The following is a 4,715-nucleotide window of genomic DNA, read 5'->3' on the forward strand; positions in this document are numbered from 1 at the left end:
ACAGTTTCGTACAGCTAAACTTTGCAGATTTAAATGGAAAGCTCTCTCGTACTAATTCTAATGAAAAATTAATGTTAAAGTTCCATAAATGTTGTCTGCATTTCAATATAGACAGTTAGTATATAAAGTTATCTATTAAACTGAATTTTCCAATTGTAGATATTAACAGCAACAAAACAATGAAGTACCAATTAAAACCAACATTTACTTGTTATATTTATGAAATAAAATGTATTTATTGATATTGTTATGTAAAATAATTACAAAGTTTGTTTTTGTCATTGTTCCAAATGCTGAAAAATAGTCAAAAGTCGACATTCGCTTAGCTTTTGAGAATACATAACAAGTGGTATAGGGATGTAGAATTGAACAATGAATGGAATAATCCTCTTTCCAAAATTGAAGAAGATCCAAAAACCACAAACAACAATAATTAATCTATGTGCATTGATAATATTGAAAATGCAGATTTAAGTTTGGTAGATGAAAAAATTTATGAAATATTAAGTGATTATGGACATATGTTTCCAACCAGTTGATATTCTACAGCAAGTATTAGAGCAGCACTTGACATTTTGTCTGTAGCACCAGCAGAAGGGAACAACCCTGTACTATAATTGGCAGATGAAACAACTGAAGCAAAATGTTTCCCAGTTCTTTTCCAAAACAACAATGGGAACGTTTCATACGTGTTGTCGTCCAAACTTTACAAACTCACTCAAAATTGGCGCTACATTGAGAACACATTCACTTTGCAACATCATGAACCAATGCTGTATAAATCCACAACTCGTCTCTGAGTCGGCATATAAATGGAACAATTGTAACTTGTGCTACACTGCATAGAATCCGGAGAACTCTATTATGTATCTAACGTATCATACCCGTATTGAGCACTCCAGTTTTTTTCCTAACACGTGGGAGGTTGTGCTTGGCTTGTGTGTAAATTGAGTCTTATCCTTGGCAATGTTTTTTTATTTAGCGTTATCGGAAGGGAACGTACTGTATGTTGCCGAAGCATCAACTCTTCTTACAGTGCAACAGCAATTGACACCAACAAGCAAAAATGAAACGAGTGGCAGCTTATTACTTTATCTAACCATTTCACTTTTTCCTACACTTTATCTATTCCTCTCTTTCTCACGAATACAAACATAACATTTGGCTGTCTCTTTCTAATATACCTCCATCTAGCCCTCATTCCCTAATCTGTACCCACCCTCACAACTGTTCTCACTGAGGAAAATTGGTAAAGGTGAAAGTGAAATTGAGAGTTCAGGGTTCTCCATAACAGCGCGAATGAAGCGACTGCACAGGTGTCTGTCATGGACTTTATTTACACATGTGTTGGATTGACCAAACCAAATCCCCCGATCCTCCATCGGCTTGCATGAAAAGTGTGAGGCGTCATGATTCATAGCGAGCAGCACTGCTGCCTCTGTAACAGACATTTTATGTGTGATTTTTACGAGGGCAGGCTGTTTGGATCAAATACAGAGAATAAAAGCTGGAGGGCTTTTGCAATCACGATTTTCACCTTCTTATGGGTTTTAAGGTTTTACCTTTTTGCATCGTTTTATTGTATTTGTGTTGACTTGTAACCTTTACATTATCATTAGGGTATGACTTTGCTACTATGCAAGTGTGGCAGCTTCTCCTACCATACGCCACCCAAGTGGCGTTTTCAGGGCACTCCGGCACAGAGACACAGAAGGCCGTGGGTTGTAAACACAAGTTTATTGTAGAGAGTGGGCCAGTTGGAATTAGCCATGAGCAGATAGACATGTGTCATGACTATCCCGAGTGTGTGTGGGGATGGCGATTTTACCGGCTGCTCATTAGACCAACCAACGAGCAACAGGTATGCAGCCACTCTGACCAAAGTCACCTAGATCCAGGTAAGGTGTGGCTGCTCAAACCACACCAACCCAACACTACAGCAAGTATTTAACAATTATTAATTGGGTAAGATTAAAGTACAGTATAAGGTTATACACAATCAATTATTTCAAATATTTTATAACTATTATGTAACATTGTTACAATAAGCCCTGTTGATTCCAATTTCATTCAAAAAAACAGCTTGACACATTTTCATAAACCATTTTTCTTGAGGATGTCAGGCAAAGTACCTTCATGACTCAAATGGACTTAAAATTATTAGTGCTTTGTTGGTATAATAAATAAACAATACACCTGTAAAGAAACACCAAAATCATCCTATAATATTACAGATATTGCACTTTGAAGTATTTTGTATATATTTTATATATGTTTTGATGGGTGTTTCCTGTCTCCCCACTCACCATCCAAACTATATCACAAGGTATAATTGTTTTAATTCTGGGGAAAACCGTTGCCAAAACTATCCACTTCAGCTTAAACATATCACAAAGAACATTTAAGAAAATACTGGGCAACTATACACAGCACTCCCAAGTCAACTAAGGCGCCTTGAACTGGAAGTGAAGATCATTGGCTCATTCCCTCACTCAACAGTCACATGTTTCTCTCAGGTTTTTGAGTAACTTCCATTGGCCCCAAAATGGGTTTTAGGAGCTACTTGTATGGCACCGGAATGTCAAACATTGTTTTACACCCCGGACGCATATCACAGCTTTGGAATGGTGTACACCAGCCCTTAACAGTCATTGTGTTGATAATGGAGAGAATGTCATGTGTAATTTCTTGCAAAAACGCTTTGTTTGTAGAAATACCACAGATAGTTCCAACATACTGATGGCGATAAAATGCCTGAGAAGGAGAAGATACTGCTGCCAAAACCTAGTGTGTACATGCTCCTAGAGAGGCTTAGAATAACATTCTGATCTGGAGGAAATGTAATACTCTGAATACTGACTGTCTAGACTTTGCTGATTGCTGTGTCATATGTCAGGAGAGGACCTTATTACACCGCATTCTAAATTATTATGCAAATTATATTTTTCTCAGATTTTCCTAAATAGTCTATGCAAATGACAGTCAGTATAATTTTTAAGTCATCAACCGTTATGGTATAATTCGAATGTTATTGAACAAACCTCCCAATGATAACAGTATTTTTTTCAAAAATAAAAAATTCAAAATGAAAATTATTATGCACAACAGAGTTTCAAAACATTTTATAGGTTGTAAAGAACTGAAAATGGTCATTTGTTGAATTTGCAGCATTAGGAGGTCATATTTACTGAGATCAAATGCTATTTCAATCAAAAACATCTTAACAGGCCAAGTTACAGGTTAACATAGGACCCCTTCTTTGATATGACCTTCACAATTCTTGCATCCATTGAACTTGTGAGTTTTTGGCGAGTTTCTGCTTGAATTTCTTTGCAGGATGTCAGAACAGCCTCCCAGAGCTGCTGTTTTGATGCAAACTGCCTCCCACCTTCATAGATCTTTTGCTTGAGGCTCCAAAGGTTCTCAATAGGGTTGAGGTCAGGGGAGGATGGGGGCCACACCATGAGTTTCTCTCCTTTTATGCCCATAGCAGCCAAGGACACAGAGGTATTCTTTGCAGCATGAGATGGTGCATTGTCAGGCATGAAGAGGATTTTGCTAGGGAAGGCACGGTTCTTCTTTTGTACCATGGAAGAAAGTGCTCAGTCACAAACTCTATGTACTTTGCCGAGGTCATTTTCACACCTTCAGGGACCCTAAAGGGGCCTACCAGCTCTCTCCCCATGATTCCAGCCCAAAACATGACTCCGCCACCTCCTTGCTGACGTTGCAGCTTGTTGGGACATGGTGGCCATCCACCAACCATCCACTGCTCCATCCATCTACACCATCCAGGGTTGCACGGCACTCATCAGTAAACAAGACTGTTTGAAAATTAGTCTTCATGTATTTCTGGGCCCACTGCAACCGTTTCTGCTTGTGAGCATTGGTTGGGGGGGGGGCCGAATAGAAGGTTTATGCACAACTGCAAGTCTCTGGAGGATCCTACACCTTGAGCTTCGCGGGACTCAAGAGGCACCAGCAGCTTCAAATACCTGTTTGCTGCTTTGTAACGGCATTTTAGCAGCTGCTCTCTTATTCCCATGAATTTGTCTGGCAGAAACCTTCCTCATTATGCCTTTATCGGCACGAACCCGTCTGTGCTCTGAATCAGCCACAAATCTCTTCACAGTACGATGATCATGCTTAAGTTTTTGTGAAATATCTAATGTTTTCATACCTTGTCCAAGGCATTGCACTATTTGAGGCTTTTCGGCAGCAAAGAGATCCTTTTTCTTTCCCATATTGCTTGAAACCTGTGGCCTGCTTAATAATGTGGAACGACCTTCTGAAGTAGTTTTCCTTTAATTGGGCTCACATGGCAAAGTAATTATCACAGGTGTAGATTGATTTCAGTGATCCAAAGAGCCCTGAGACACAATACCATCCATGAGTTAAATTGAAAAACAAAACATTAAATGTTTATGACACTTAAGTCCAATTTGCATAATAATTTGGAACGCCGTGTATGTGTGATCCAAGTACAGGGAGTAAATCTTGAGTAACACATTTTCATCCACACCCAATCTGACCGTTAGGTGGATCGTTTTTTTTTCGTGTTTTTTTTTAGGCCAAAACTAAAAAAAAAATCCTATTTCATCTATAAAATAAATGCATTTTGAGCATAAAAGATGAATAACCTTACATCAGTATTTAAAACTTTTAGAACCTTAGATCCAACAAAACCCAAGAGGACATTAATGTTTCCAAACTTC

Source organism: Zeus faber (genome assembly GCF_960531495.2).
Source record: "Zeus faber genome assembly, chromosome: 1".
Classification (NCBI taxonomy): Eukaryota; Metazoa; Chordata; class Actinopteri; order Zeiformes; family Zeidae; genus Zeus; species Zeus faber.